Source organism: Armigeres subalbatus, chromosome 3 (genome assembly GCF_024139115.2).
Source record: "Armigeres subalbatus isolate Guangzhou_Male chromosome 3, GZ_Asu_2, whole genome shotgun sequence".
NCBI classification, from domain to species: Eukaryota; Metazoa; Arthropoda; class Insecta; order Diptera; family Culicidae; genus Armigeres; species Armigeres subalbatus.
In genome coordinates, this window is record NC_085141.1 from 333,618,008 (window position 1) to 333,634,773 (window position 16,766).

Sequence of the window (16,766 nt, forward strand, 5' to 3'; positions counted from 1 at the left end):
TTGTCAGCCGTTAGCAAGGATCCGAGGTAGACGAATTCCTTGACCACCTCGAAGGTATCCCCGTCTATCGTAACACTGCTTCCCAGGCGGGCCCTGTCGCGCTCGGTTCCGCCCACAAGCATGTACTTTGTCTTTGACGCATTCACCACCAGTCCAACTTTTGTTGCTTCACGTTTCAGGCGGGTGTACAGTTCTGCCACCTTTGCAAATGTTCGGCCGACAATGTCCATGTCATCCGCGAAGCAAATAAATTGACTGGATCTGTTGAAAATCGTACCCCGGCTGTTACACCCGGCTCTCCGCATGACACCTTCTAGCGCAATGTTGAACAACAGGCACGAAAGTCCGTCACCTTGTCTTAGTCCCGTCGCGATTCGAACGTACTGGAGTGTTCGCCCGAAATCTTCACACAGTTTTGCACACCATCCACCGTTGCTTTGATCAGTCTGGTAAGCTTCCCAGGGAAGCTGTTCTCGTCAATAATTTTCCATAGCTCTACGCGGTCTATACTGTCGTATGCCGCCTTGAAATCAACGAACAAATGGTGCGTTGGGACCTGGTATTCACGGCATTTTTGAAGGATTTGCCGTACAGTAAAGATCTGGTCCGTTGTCGAGCGGCCGTCAACGAAGCCGGCTTGATAACTTCCCACGAACTCGTTCACTAGTGGTGACAGACGACAGAAGATGATCTGGAATATCACTTTGTAGGCGGCATTAAGGATGGTGATCGCTCGAAAGTTCTCACACTCCAGTTTGTCGCCTTTCTTGTAGATGGGGCATATAACCCCTTCCTTCCACTCCTCCGGTAGCTGTTCGGTTTCCCAGATTCTGACTATCAGTTTGTGCAGGCAAGTGGCCAGCTTTTCCGGGCCCATCTTGATGAGCTCAGCTCCGATACCATCCTTACCAGCTGCTTTATTGGTCTTTAGCTGTTGAATGGCATCCTTAACTTCCCTCAAGGTGGGGGCTGGTTGGCTTCCATCGTCCGCTGAACTGACGTAGTCATCTCCTCCGCTGCCTTGGCTTTCACTGCCTGTACTCTCAGCGCCATTCAGATGTTCCTCGTAGTGCTGCTTCCACCTTTCGATCACCACACGTTCGTCCGTCAAGATGCTCCCATCCTTATCCCGGCACATTTCGGCTCGCGGCACGAAGCCTTTGCGGGATGCGTTGAGCTTCTGATAGAACTTGCGTGTATCTTGAGAACGGCACAGCTGTTCCATCTCCTCGCACTCCGCTTCTTCCAGGCGGCGTTTCTTCTCCTGAAAAAGGCGGGTCTGCTGTCTCCGCTTCCGTCTATAACGTTCCACGTTCTGCCGGGTACCTTGCTGCAGCGCGACCGCCCGCGCTGCGTCCTTCTCCTCCAGAATCTGTCTGCACTCTTCGTCGAACCAATCGTTCCGTCGACTTCGTCCCATATACCCGACGTTGTTCTCCGCTGCGTCGTTAATGGCTGCTTTAACTGTATTCCAGTAGTCCTCAAGAGGGGCCCCATCGAGCTCACCCTCTTCCGGCAACGCTGCCTCGAGATGCTGCGCGTATGCAGTGGCGACATCAGGTTGCTTCAGTCGCTCTAGGTCGTACCGCGGCGGTCGTCGGTACCGAACATTGTTGATGACGGATAGTTTTGGGCGCAGTTTAACCATCACCAGATAGTGGTCAGAGTCGATGTTAGCGCCACGATATGTCCTGACGTCGATAATGTCGGAGAAGTGCCGTCCATCAATCAGAACGTGGTCGATTTGTGATTCTGTCTGCAGTGGTGATCTCCAGGTGTACCGATACGGGAGGCTGTGTTGGAAGTAGGTGCTGCGAATAGCCATATTCTTGGAGGCGGCGAAATCAATTAGTCGTAGGCCGTTTTCGTTCGTCAGCCGGTGAGCGCTGAACTTTCCAATAGTCGGTCTAAACTCCTCCTCTTGGCCAACCTGAGCGTTCAAATCTCCTATGATGATTTTGACGTCGTGGCTTGGGCAGCTGTCGTACTCACGTTCCAGCTGCGCGTCGAATGCGTTCTTATCATCATCAGTGCTTCCGGAGTGAGGGCTATGGACGTTGATTATGCTGAAGTTGAAGAACCGGCCTTTGATCCTCAACCTGCACATTCTTTCATTGATCGGCCACCACCCGATCACGCGCCTTTGCATATCGCCCATCACTATGAAAGCTGTTCCCAGCTCGTGTGTGTTGCCGCAGCTCTGGTAGATGGTATGATTATCTCTAAACGTTCGCACCATTGATCCCTTCCAACAAACCTCCTGCAGCGCTACGATGCCGAATCCACGGTCCTTGAGCACATCGGCGAGTATGCGTGTGCTCCCGATGAAGTTGAGAGATTTGCAGTTCCACGAACCGAGTTTCCAATCGCTAGTCCCTTTTCGTCGCAGTGGTCTTCGCCGATGGTTCCGGTCCGTACTCTCTTGTTGATTGTTCGTTGCTTAAGATTTTTAAAGGCTGGCTTGCAGGGCCTGACACCAAACCCCCTAAATTTCCGGAGGACCATTCCTCCTTATTTCCGGTGGACCATGGTGCACAGTTTCACTTAGAGTCCCTCGCTGGCACTCGGACGATGATCAGCCGCCCCTAACATGGAGAACAGACGCTGTTGTGAGCCGATCCTGACATGGAGAACTTCATCGTGAGGTTAAATAAGAGTAGGGTTATGAATATGTGTTTTAATTAGTTTTCAACAAATTGTCACCTATATGGATTCGCATTATGCGTTTTATACAATGTGCGTTTTGTATGTTACCTATATGGATTCGCATTATGCTTTTTTTTCACAGTGTACTCTGTGTCTCGTCCTTGACGTTTGGCTTCGGCTACTCTTGTTCAATCTCAACGTGAGGTTAAATAAGAGTGGGGTTATGAATAAGTGTTTTACTTAGTTTTCAACAAATTGTCACCTATATGGATTCGCATTATGCGTTTTTCACACTGTACTCTGTGTCTCGTCTTTGACGTTCGGCTTTGGCTACTCTTGTCCATCCTCAACGGTTAAATAAGAGTGGGGTTATGAATATGTGTTTTACTTAGTTTTTCAACAAACTTCCACCTATATGGATTCGCATTATGCATTTTTTTTACAATGTACTTTGTGTTTGTCACCTATATGGATTCGCATTATGCGCTTTTCACAGTGTACTCTGTGTTTCGTCTTTGACGTTCGGCTTCAGATACTCTTGTTTAATCTCGACTTGAGATTGAATAAGGGTGGGATTATGAATATGTTTTTTACTTAGTTTTTTCAACAAATTTTCACCTATATGGATTCGCATTATGCGTTTTTTTTACAATATACTTTGTGTATGTTACCTTTATGGATTCGCATTATGCGTTTTTCACAGTGTACTCTGTGTCTCGTCCTTGACGTTCGGCTTCGGCTACTCTTGTTCAATCTCGACGTGAGGTTGAATAAGGGTGGGATTATGAATATGTTTTTTTACTTAGTTTTTCAACAAACTTCCACCTATATAGATTCGCATTATGCATTTTTTTTTACAATGTACTTTGTGTTTGTCACCTATATGGATTCGCATTATGCGCTTTTCACAGTGTACTCTGTGTTTCGTCTTTGACGTTCGGCTTCAGCTACTCTTGTTTAATCTCGACTTGAGGTTGAATAAGGGTGGGATTATGAATATGTTTTTTTACTTAGTTTTTCAACAAATTTTCACCTATATGGATTCGCATTATGCGTTTTTTTACAATGTACTTTGTGTATGTTACCTTTATGGATTCGCATTATGCGTTTTTCACAGTGTACTCTGTGTCTCGTCCTTGGCGTTCGGCTTCGGCTTCGGCTACTCTTGTTCAATCTCAACGTGAGGTTAAATAAGAGTGGGGTTATGAATATGTGTTTTACTTAGTTTTCAACAAATTGCCACCTATATGGATTCGCATTATGCGTTTTTCACAGTGTACTCTGTGTCTCGTCTTTGACGTTCGGCTTTGGCTACTCTTGTTCATCCTCAACGTGAGTGTGGGGTTATGAATATGTGTTTTACTTAGTTTTTCAACAAACTTCCACCTATATGGATTCGCATTATGCATTTTTTTTACAATGTACTTTGTGATTGTCACCTATATGGATTCGCATTATGCGTTTTTCACAGTGCACTCTGTGTTTCGTCTTTGACGTTCGTCCATTGTTACATCACCTGAGTTTTTGTGACCTCTCTTTAGTTCCTAGCTGAATGCGTGTGAGTCTACATAATTGGCTTTCCTATAAATGGTTCCATTCTCCTTTCCAACTTCATTTCCTCTTCCTTTCCCCTTTTCACTTCCTTTTCCGTCAGGTAAATGATGAGAAAGGCCAGTGAAGGCGATGGCACAATTCTCCCAAATTGAGGGGAACGTGCCTCCTGAGCCGACGTTCTGATACCTGATACCTGATGGTATTTGTAACATGGTACAAGGCGTCAAGAAAATAGTTTCAAGGTCATCTTTCATGAAGACATAGACAATAATAGGTATGGCACTTATTTCAAGATTCTTGTACCATGATACGGCTACAACCAGTTTGTCATTAGTATAACATAACATAACTAGGGTAAAGTGCCCAATAGTGGACCCCCAACAAATAGTGGACCCTCCAGCCGTTTTTGCATTATTACAGCACAATGTAAATCTTTTGCTATGAAATTCCATCGGTAGAACCTACCTTACAGTCCTATGATTTAATTACATGCATTGGAAATGCTATGGAAATTAAAATTAGATGATTTTTTACAATTTAATAAAAAATAAACACAATAGTGTCCACTATAGGAATATTTTGGGGGTCCAAGTTTACCCAAGTAATTCTAAGTAATTTGGAGTCAAAGTTAAGACCTTGTAACGATCCTATTTAAAATGTATAAGGAAATTTATTATGGGTTAACTTACGAATAATCATTCGAAAATTTGTCCATCAATACTAAGCTTAAATGCAAAAACTGGAAACTGCTTTTATATGCAGGTCTTCTTCTTCTTCTTCTTCTTCTTATTGGCATTACATCCCCACACTGGGACAGAGCCGCCTCGCAGCTTAGTGTTCATTTTGCACTTCCACAGTTATTAACTGCGAGAGGTTTCTAAGCCAGGTTACCATTTTTGCACTCGTATATCATGAGGCTAGCACGATGATACTTTTATGCCCAGGGAAATCGAGACAATTTCCAATCCGAAAATTGCCTAGACCGGCACCGGGAATCGAACCTAGCCACCCTCAGCATGGTCTTGCTTTGTAGCCGCGTGTCTTACCGCACGGCTAAGGAGGGCCCCTTTATATGCAGGTGTTTAAAAAATAAAATACAAAAAAAATCGTTTCCTCTACTAGTAATTAAAATTATGTAATATTGACTTACCACACTATGTTCAATTAAAGCTGCTCCCGTCCATCATTTCATTTCCAAGGCCGAAGTAAAATTCCAAGAAAATCCACCAAACTGCCAGCACTTGTTGTTTATGCCTTCTTATTCGTATTGATCGGAGTACACAAATCCAACCACTAACACACCACTGCGAGTAGCTCAGACTTAGCACCCAGCGCCGTCGCACACAGAATCGCAACTTTTTGTAACTCTTTTATGTTTTTCTGCTGCTCCGCTTCTACCAGAGATAATGATGGCTTATTATTTTCTTGTCGCTTCCCAAATCTGCCCAGCACGAAATTGCCAAACGTTCCACCGTCGTCGTCGGTTTGATTTGGTACACCATCACCAGCACCACACCAGGTCATAAAAGATATCAATCACCCGTACTTATCCGCAGTTTCCTGCGTCACAGAGTCGCGATATCAGGCCAAGGGAGCGAAAAAAAAAGTCCGTCACTCAGCCCATATCTAACACAGGGCTGGTAGCGAGTCACGAATTAAAACCTTCCCACTGATCTATGTAGTATTCATAGTTTATGTTATATTGGTTAAACAAAAATTGTAATGTATTAATTTGAGATGATTGTATAGTTTAGATACAAACTCATTTAATAAAAATTATATTTTTCGTAAGCACCAATGTTCCCTAAAATATTGTCACGATCAATACCAGCAAAACGAAGTACAACGTGGGTTCATTAGTGGTAGTGGTAGCGAAGTGGACCTCGGAAGAGGCCGTAGGCTTCATGGAAGGCCGCGTAAACGATGGCTTTTTGCAGTAGAAGAGGACCTGAGGGCGCTAAACGTTCAGGGTGACTGGAAGAGATTGGCCCAGGATCGAGTCCAGTGGAGGAGGATACTCCGTTCGGCGTAGGTTCATCGAGGAGCTGTAGCCCATCAAGTATCAAGTGAAACAGACTGGTTTTTAATGTATATAGATTTTAGCTAATAGAGTATCCAAATTTCCACTTTTTATGTTGTTGACGAGATAAAAATTGGGGTTACGAGACGGTACTTACAGAGAATTGTTTGACCTCATCTGGGTAGCCGTACGAGTAAGGATTTACCTCGTCTTACGAGGATCTCGAATGATGAGCTCCATCGACGATGCTATAAAAACCGATATCAACTGAAATTCGAGAGCGTAAATGGAGGTGGATTGGCCACATCTTACGTGAGAGCGAAGACGAAATCTACCTCGTAGCAATGGCAGACTCAGGTACTCGTGGCGATGTAGCGTCAATAAAAAAAAATTAAAGATGTCGACAGAAATCAGAGCCAAAGGGCCAAAGCCCAGTTAAAAAGCAGTTATTCGTCAAAAAACAACAACAAAGACTCGGTGCCGAGGGGATTCTGAATGGTATATTCTTCATGCTCCATGTAAAACACGATCACAACAATGCATCGCGAATTCCCTCGTCAGCCCAGTTAAAAAGCGGCGTTCGTTAACTGGGCTGGTGTTTTAGCCCAGTTAGCGAACGGTTGCTGTATCTTGTGGGGCAAATAAAATGTATGCACTATGCCGAAAATGTTTCCAATCGGAAAACATGCTTTGGCCATGGCATGGCCATTGGCAATGAGAAAACAGAACTGTGCAATAAAAATCCTATTCGACTAAATGCTGATGTCATATTAGAAATTTGGAGACAGTACTCGTCGATAGAAAATCCTTCCGCACGCGATGGCATATGAGCAAGTCAAACCACCTTCCTTTTGCCAGTGGAGATATATCAGCTTCCACACTGATATTCTTCCCTCCCCCTTCATACGGGAGCTTGGCAGAAGGAAGGTCGTGTGATATGTGCCATCACAAATATTGCCCTCCGCTCGTTTTGTTTGGAAGATGATATTAGCATTTCCATATCAATGCTTTGACCAGTCCGAGAAGAGGACTCACCATCACCAGATTAGCTGAAAGTTTAAAATTGAATTTCGAGTAACTCTGTGAACATCAATGGTTGCCTTTTGTCATTTTCATTTAAAGTTGTACCAACATTACATTATACTTTAAACAAACATCTGACTCGCTTGTACATATTGCACAGCCGCAGTCTAGTTCAGCAGGTCCGCGGATACGGTTTTGAAGCCCTGCCATCAGATGGGACATTGTTCCTTCCAGCGGTGACGCCAGAAGTTTGCTTCAATCAGCGTCAACAACAAGCAAGAGAAGCAGACGCACGTTCGTTCAATGCGTTCGCATCGGAACTGAATCCAATCATGCAACGCAACGGTTAGATAAACGATATGTATAATCACGCGCGCATACAGCAAGCATGTGGAGCCAGACCATCATTCGCCCCATCGATGAATTTTGGTACCCTGGATGAGGACAACCAATTCATTCCAGGCCAGCGCTCGACTCCGGTTCGATTGGAGCCTCCGAGACTAAGTACTGCATACTTCGCAGTCAAATTGCAGCTCGACAGGCAGTGTCAAAGGATTTGCCCGAGTTTAGTGGGCAGCTGGAAGAGTGGCCTCTATTTTACTCGATGTTCAATTCGTCTACGCAGATGGGCGGATTCACGAATGAGGAGAACATACTGAGATTACGTAGATGTTTGAAAGGAAAATCGCTGGAGGAAGTGCGATGTGAGCTACTTCATCCGACAAACGTAGCGTACGGACGTCCAGAAGCAATCGTACAATTGATCATCAAGAAGATTAGGAATCTACCCTCGCCGAACATGGAGAAACTTGAAACTGTGGTAAATTTTGCTCTAACTGTGAAGAACATGGTTGCTACAATCAGAGCATGGGAAGTCGACGACTTTATCTTCAACGCCTCCCTGCGTTGCGATCTAGTAGAGCGGCTTTCGTCACCATTAAGACTAGACTGGGCGAGATATGCCCGGAATATGCCAAACCCAAACCTCGTCACCTTCAGTTCTTGGCTGTATACCGTAGCAGAAGATGCAAGTGCGGTTATGATGGACAAGGGTCGCGATCAACGAAGTCGTGGTGCTAAAAATGGATGGGTTCCTTAACTTTCATTCCGAGTCAACTGCAAGTAGAGTGCTTGAATTGTCCAACAAACCGAAATCGTCCGGTGCAAAGGAGCCGCATAAGGATCGGTGTAAAGGAAGTTGTCCTTCCGTAGCAAAGTGCAAGCGTTTCGAGGATTTCAGCTATAATTCCAAATGGGCAACTGTAAAGGAGTGTAAACTGTGCCGGAAATGCTTGCGAAAGCACAATGGGTCATGTAAGCAATCGAAACAGTGCGGAACAAACGGATGTGAATTTCTCCATCATCCTCTGTTGCACAATGCGAGGAAACATGAAACTCCAAGCGCTCCGCGACCAAACACAGAGATCCCTAACAATTCTCAATCAGAGACGAGCGGAACTGACCATAGCTGTAACGTCCACCAAGGTCAATCTGAAATCCTTTTTAGAATTGTTCCGGTCATGCTGTATGGGCATAAGAAGACGATACGCACATACGCGTTCGTTGACGACGGATCTGAGCTCACATTCATTGAACAGAGCCTCTCTAATAACTTAGGGGTGCAAGGACCAACGAAATCGCTTTGCTTGAAGTGGACGGGCGGAACGCAGAAAATGGAGAACCAGTCACAACGAGTCAACCTGCAGATATCCGGCGTGCATAGCTCGAAGAAATACGAGTTGTCAGGTGTCTACACGATGCCTCCATTGCAAATTCGTCCACAAACTCTGTTGCTCGCGGAACTCCAAAAGAAATACCCGTACTTGACAGGGCTACCTCTCGAGTCATATCACGACGTCAGTCCCCGAATCCTTATTGGTCTGGACAACGCTAGACTTGGTCATACTATCAAGAGCCGTGAAGGAAAGGACCATGAACCTATCGCCGTTAAGACACGCCTAGGCTGGATCGTCTTTGGAAATAGCACCAGCCAGGAGAATGCTGAGCGGTATGTGAACTACCACAGCACGCAAGTATGCGAATGTAACCGAGATTCAGACGAAGACCTTCATAAAGGTGTTAAGGCTTACTTCTCGCTCGATAGCCTCGGTGTCGTAAAATCGGACAAGGCGTTGGTTTCGCAGCAGGACCAACTTACTCGACGCATAGATGGCCGATACGAATCAGGCCTTCTGTGGATGTACGAGGATGTCCGACTCCCGGATAGCAAAGCAATGGCACTGAGGCGGTGGAAGTGTTTAAAAGATCGCTTGAACAAAGACCCCGTGATAAGAAAATTATTTTGAGCTTTTTAGTGGAATGTTTTCACCTGTCATAAGACGAGTTTATACCATCCCATTGAATTCCACCACTTAATTGTATCTTGACAGATACGTATTTCGACCTCAACAGTAAGGCCGTCTTCAGTGTCTCGTACTTGACTCGACTTGAAGAAAATGATCGCAGCTTACACTATTTATACTATGCGTAGGTATAATAATTTATCTAGGTACTTATCTTACTACGGTGCTTATTTCTACTCGCTTGATGCGCTTAATGCTTAGGTATAAACTTGAAGAGCCAGGAGCTACCATTTCCTTGATCTTTATTCAACAACCGCGTTTGTACCTGTCGGTAGATTTCCAAGCTCTCAGCAACATCAAGTTTCCACGGAGAAGAGACATTTCTTAAAATTTTAATGTTTGATGTCGTAATTGAATGATTTTCCTGATATACATGTTCAGCTACCTTAGACCTAAACTCATAATTTAATCCCTTATCAGTTTCCCTCTTAGCCTTACTTACTTCTGCAATATGTTCCTTGAACCTTACAGCGAACGAGCTTCTTGCTTGACCGACATATACTTTATCACACTGTGAACAATTAATTTGATAAACCCCGGCCTTATTTAACATTTCTACTCTATCCTTTGTGGAGCCCAACAGTGTCTTCAGTTGATTGCTTCTGCTGGAGAATACTAAATCGATGCCGAATTTCCTCAGTCGATGGCGTAGCTGGTGGGTGATGTGTCGATCATAGGGGACCGCTACCCTCTTCAGCGGTTCATCGATCGGTGTTAGTGTTGTCAGTTCGTTTTTCCGTAGGTTCCTCTGCTTCTTGTTGATGATTGCGTGTATTGTTCTTTCCTTGTATCCATTGATCCTCGCTGTTTCCAAGATGTGTTGTAGCTCCTTCGTTTTTCCTTCTTCGCTCAGGGGAATCGTCTGCATCCTGTGGATCATGTGATGAAAAGCTGCCATTTTGTGCTGATGCGAATGATTTGATGTGTATGGGATGACTCTCATGGTGTTGGTGGGCTTCCTGTAGATTTCGAAGTCTAATGTTGCATTTGTTCCCTTGATAACCAGTAGATCCAAGAAAGGTAATTTACCTTTCTTTTCCTCCTCGTGGGTGAATTTGATGTCTTTATGCACGTTGTTTATCGCTTCCAAAATCCTGGGTAGATCTTTCCGGTTGATGATGCTGAAAATGTCGTCCACGTATCTCCACCATTTCTCGGGTAGTACTCCTTGTTCCTCTAGGTTGTCCTCTAAATTCGCCATGAATAATTCGCACAAAAACGGTGATAGCGGATTTCCCATAGGTGCACCCTTCGTTTGTTTGTAGAAGCTTCCACGGAATGTAAAGTAGTTCTCATTCATGCATAATCTTGCAAGCTTGAGATACATCTTTACCTTTCCTCGCCATGTTGTATCCGTCCGTTGCCCTAGTAGCCAATCCTCCAAAAGGTTCAGAGCATCCTTCACTGGAACGCTTGGGAACAATGCCGCTACGTCGAATGATACCATGATGTCCTCTGCTCCGATGTTTCCTGATTCCAATATCCTCTTGGTGAACTCCTGGGTGTTTACAACTGATCTGCTGGGGAACGGCTTCGGCATACTCTGGAACTCCTTGACTAACCACTTGGCCAAGTTTTGTGTAGGGGATCCCACTGATGAAACTATTTCTCGCATCTCTGTACCTGGCTTATGTATCTTTGGTAGTCCTTTGATCCTTGGTAACACAGGGTTCGTCATTTTAACGCGGGCTTCTCCGATGATCGTCTTGCATTCCTTTATCGTTTTATCCGTAAGTCGGATTAGTCCGGGTAGTGGGTCCACTCTCAAATGCCTGTATGGTCCTCCGTTGATTTTTGTCGTCATCTGTTCATCGTAGTCCTCTTTGTCCATTATCACCACTGCGTTTCCTTTGTCCGCCTTCATGTAGTAAACTGGTTTCTCCTTTAACTCCTTCAAAATCCCCCTCTCGTCTTTGTTTGATGTCCCATGATGTCCTGCTTTGATGGCGTCTGCTACGATGTTTCTCACACTATTCTGGTCCCGTTGATCAACATTTCGTGAAATCGCTGTCTCAGTATCCACGATTATCTGCTCTAGATCCGCTTTCTGGGTTGTCGCATACCCTAACCCCTTGTTGAGGTGTGCTAATTGTTCCTCCGTAAACTGCTGTGTTGAACGGTTAACAACGAATCCCTCGATCATTTGTACTGTGGGGTTAGTCGTTCTACCTTCCGTCGCTGATTTCCCTCGTAGAATGGTCAATTTCTTCTTGTGCAGTCTCCTCTTCCTGTCCGCTTCACACTCTTCGGCCCGCTGTACCTTCTTTAGGAATATGTCGAAAGAATCTTGGTTCTCCTTTGCCAGCTTGAGGTGCAGGTTGTAGCACTCCAAGTTCAACCTCTCTAGCTTGGCATAGTGTCCCTTGATTGACAACTTCAACAAATCCGATTCCGCCCTCTTACTGATAGATTTTTGGGATGTGAGCTCCATCTTAATCCTATGGCTGACAGGAGTCAGCCTCTCCTTTTGGCACTTCTTAAGGAAGGCCACGTCCTTAAGAATACCTGCGATCCTCCTCTTCAAATCTATAAAAGTACTACGCTCGTTCCGCTTGGATGCCATTTTGATAAGAAAATTATTTTGAGCTTTTTAGTGGAATGTTTTCACCTGTCATAAGACGAGTTTATACCATCCCATTGAATTCCACCACTTAATTGTATCTTGACAGATACGTATTTCGACCTCAACAGTAAGGCCGTCTTCAGTGTCTCGTACTTGACTCGACTTGAAGAAAATGATCGCAGCTTACACTATTTATACTATGCGTAGGTATAATAATTTATCTAGGTACTTATCTTACTACGGTGCTTATTTCTACTCGCTTGATGCGCTTAATGCTTAGGTATAAACTTGAAGAGCCAGGAGCTACCATTTCCTTGATCTTTATTCAACAACCGCGTTTGTACCTGTCGGTAGATTTCTCACAGCAACATCAAGTTTCCTCGGAGAAGAGACATTTCTTAAAATTTTAATGTTTGATGTCGTAATTGAATGATTTTCCTGATATACATGTTCAGCTACCTTAGACCTAAACTCATAATTTAATCCATTATCAGTTTCCCTCTTAGCCTTACTTACTTCTGCAATATGTTCCTTGAACCTTACATCTAACGATCTTTTTGTTTGACCTACATATACTTTATCACACTGTGAACAATTAATTTGATAAACCCCGGCCTTATTTAACATTTCTACTCTATCCTTTGTGGAGCCCAACAGTGTCTTCAGTTGATTGCTTCTGCTGGAGAATACTAAATCGATGCCGAATTTCCTCAGTCGATGGCGTAGCTGGTGGGTGATGTGTCGATCATAGGGGACCGCTACCCTCTTCAGCGGTTCATCGATCGGTGTTAGTGTTGTCAGTTCGTTTTTCCGTAGGTTCCTCTGCTTCTTGTTGATGATTGCGTGTATTGTTCTTTCCTTGTATCCATTGATCCTCGCTGTTTCCAAGATGTGTTGTAGCTCCTTCGTTTTTCCTTCTTCGCTCAGGGGAATCGTCTGCATCCTGTGGATCATGTGATGAAAAGCTGCCATTTTGTGCTGATGCGAATGAAGAGGGTAGAAGGGGTAGCTGAAGAGGGTAGCGGTCCCCTATGATCGACACATCACCCACCAGCTACGCCATCGACTGAGGAAATTCGGCATCGATTTAGTATTCTCCAGCAGAAGCAATCAACTGAAGACACTGTTGGGCTCCACAAAGGATAGAGTAGAAATGTTAAATAAGGCCGGGGTTTATCAAATTAATTGTTCACAGTGTGATAAAGTATATGTAGGTCAAACAAAAAGATCGTTAGATGTAAGGTTCAAGGAACATATTGCAGAAGTAAGTAAGGCTAAGAGGGAAACTGATAAGGGATTAAATTATGAGTTTAGGTCTAAGGTAGCTGAACATGTATATCAGGAAAATCATTCAATTACGACATCAAACATTAAAATTTTAAGAAATGTCTCTTCTCCGTGGAAACTTGATGTTGCTGAGAGCTTGAAATCTACCGACAGGTACAAACGCGGTTGTTGAATAAAGATCAAGGAAATGGTAGCTCCTGGCTCTTCAAGTTTATACCTAAGCATTAAGCGCATCAAGCGAGTAGAAATAAGCACCGTAGTAAGATAAGTACCTAGATAAATTATTATACCTACGCATAGTATAAATAGTGTAAGCTGCGATCATTTTCTTCAAGTCGAGTCAAGTACGAGACACTGAAGACGGCCTTACTGTTGAAGACGAAATACGTATCTGTCAAGATACAATTAAGTGGTGGAATTCAATGGGATGGTATAAACTCGTCTTATGACAGGGAAAGACCCCGTGTTATCCGAAGCATTAAATGCGGAAATCACCGATCACATTAGCAAGGGCTACATAAGGAAGTTAACAGTGGAAGAGCAACAAAATCCACGTTCCCGAGTGTGGTATATTCCTATTTTCCGGTGGTCAACCCAAACAAACCGGGCAAGATGAGACTCGTGTGGGATGCCGCAGCTACTGCCCACGGAGTGTCACTCAATACCTTTTTGCTGAAAGGACCTGACCAGCTGGTATCTATTCTATCCGTGCTGCTACAGTTCCGAGAGTTTCGCGTAGCAGTGTGTGGTGATCTCCGCAAGATGTTCCATCAGGTAATGATACATGAAACCGACCAACACTGCCAGCGCTTCTTCTGGATGGACGACAACCAAGCGACGGAGCCGAGTATCTACGTAGTTCAAGTGATGACCTTTGGTGCTTCCTGCTCGCCTAGCATAGCACAATACGTGAAGAATTCTAACGCTAAACGGTTCGAGCGAGATTACCCAGAAGCTGTGAACGCTATCGTCAAACGGCACTACGAGGAGGAAGCAATCCAGCTTGTAAAGGACGTGAAAAAGATCCACGCATCGGCCGGTTTCGAAATGCGGAACTGGATATCGAACTCTCGTAACGTCCTGGAAGCGGTTAATGAGGATACGACGAAGGAGAAAAATCTCGACATCGGCGAGGAAAGTATCTCTGAAAAGGTGCTAGGCATGTGGTGGGATACGATGAAGGACTGTTTCACCTACAAGGTCTCCACACGATATGATGAAGAACTCATCTCAGGGAATCGTCGTCCAACGAAAAGAGAAGTTCCACGTACGCTAATGATGGTGTACGACCCATTAGGACTCATCGCACACGTTATGATGTTTTTGAAAGTGCTACTCCAGGAGGTCTGGCGAACATGAAAAAAGAGCCGTCGAACGACTGGTTTTGGTGGTAAAACTAAAATGTCCCCTTCCACAGGTTCCCCGGGGCCAATCCGTAGATCCTGGAAGCGGCCAGAGCCGTCATTGGACCATTTTAAATTCATACTTCGCTTCCTGATCGGAAACCATGAAAAAAGAGCCTTCGAATGACTGGTTTTGGTGCTAAAGCTTAAATCTCCCCTTCAACAGGTTCCCCCGGGCCAATCCGTAGGTCCTGGAAGCGGTCAGAACCGTCAATTGATCATTTTATATTCATACTTCGCTTCCTGATCGAAAACCATGAAAAAAGAGCCGTCGAATGTCTGATTTTGGTGCTAAAATTTAAATGTCCCCATTCACAGGTTCCTCGGGACATCCCAGCGACTCCAGGATCCGTTTATTCAATTGGTTTTTCATTCTTGACACATTAGAGGCCTTCTAGAATAAAATTATAGTGGACGACCTATGAAAAAGCGAGATTCAAAAGAATTTGTGGCATGATTCCTTCGATAAGTATCGATTGGAACCGATTATAAAGAAATGGCCATATCTCACTTGATTCTGGTCCGATTCCAAATCTCAATATATGGTTCCAATCAGCAAGAGCCCTACTTCATTTGTGGTTACTAATATTATTCAATTTTTAACCACAACTTCTCCTAATATCCACCTCAAATTTACGATTTTGAACCTACCTCCGAAAAACCCGGAATATCTCCGAAATCCGGTGGCCATAGTCGGTTCCATGGACATACCGTCAAACTGGATTAATTTTCTAGTTCGGGCATGCCTGAATTGTCAAAATCGGATGATAACTAAGATAGTTACAACACATCTAATTTTACCCAAAATTTGCCTATCCTAATTATTTTGTCCATCCCCTGTACATACAACACGATTGGAAAAAAGTACTTAATATTGCGTACTTTTCTCTCAAAACGGAAGTTTAGTGTAGGAATCAAAAATTAGGAAAACTTTCATTGAAATTACTAACCAAAATTTACGTGAATTTTACTTAATTTTTGTAAACATGAGAATACTTAACTTTGGTTTCCCACACTTTACTGCCCTTGTTGAATGAGTGAAAATGTGAAGTGAGTGAAAATCTTCTTATTGACATTATATCCCCACATTGGGACAGAGCCGCCTCGCAGCTTAGTGTTCATTAAGCACTTTCACAGATAATAACTGCGAGGTTTCTAAGCCAGGTTATCGTTTTTGTATTCTTATATCATGAGGGATGTCGAGACAATTTCCAATCCGAAAATTGCCTAGACCGGCACCGGGAATCGAACCCAGCCACCCTCATCATGGTCTTGCTTTGTAGCTGCGCGTCTTACCGCACGGCTAAGGAGGGCCCCATAAGCGAAAATATAGGGGGCAATCCTCTAGGGGTCCAAAATCAAATATTTACCCTAACTCAAACTATTTTGTTGTTAGCATTAGCATTGAACATTTCGCACAAATTCGTAGGTGTGTACAAGCCAAAACTATTGTATGAGAGTAGCATCATTTTTCATCCGATACCACAGGTATTGATTAGGGACTAATCACAATCTCTTAGATGGAACCAATGCACTCTCCAATAGTCGAGATCTGTCCTGGCCACGTCCTTGCGAATGCTGAGGGAGGACACCTACTTGAGAAAGATGCAGAGAACTCTACGACCGCTCATAGGTGCCACGAGAGGTTTTGGAATTGTGTGGGAGGTTATAACAGTAGGAATCGTTTTGGTAGAACATTAAACACAGAAATAACTAAGATAGAAATACAAAGTAGGAAATGGACGATCCTGGAATTGAACCCACGACCTCCTGCCTATAAGGCAGAAGCGGTAGCCACTAGACCACCGAGATCGTCCTAACTCAAACTATTTTGTTGTTGTTGAAAAAATCCTTCTATTTTCTCTTTCTTTGAAATTCCAGATAGGTAGGGACGCGGCAGGTATTTT

General features: G+C 44.1%; 1 protein-coding gene across 11 annotated transcripts in view; it reads right to left on the reverse strand.

Annotated features, from left to right (window-relative positions):
• The window catches only part of LOC134225692 (uncharacterized), a 141,373-nt gene that overhangs the window by 123,001 nt on the left and 1,606 nt on the right, over window positions 1-16,766 (reverse strand). For 5 of the 11 annotated variants that reach the window (XM_062705978.1, XM_062705977.1, XM_062705975.1 and 2 more), the window contains exon 2: window positions 5,351-5,594. The gene's annotated coding sequence lies outside the window, so the exon portion shown is untranslated. Of the gene's footprint in view, window positions 1-5,350; window positions 5,761-16,766 lie in introns of all 11 variants that reach the window. The other 6 variants (XM_062705967.1, XM_062705974.1, XM_062705970.1 and 3 more) reach the window with 2 other exon arrangements.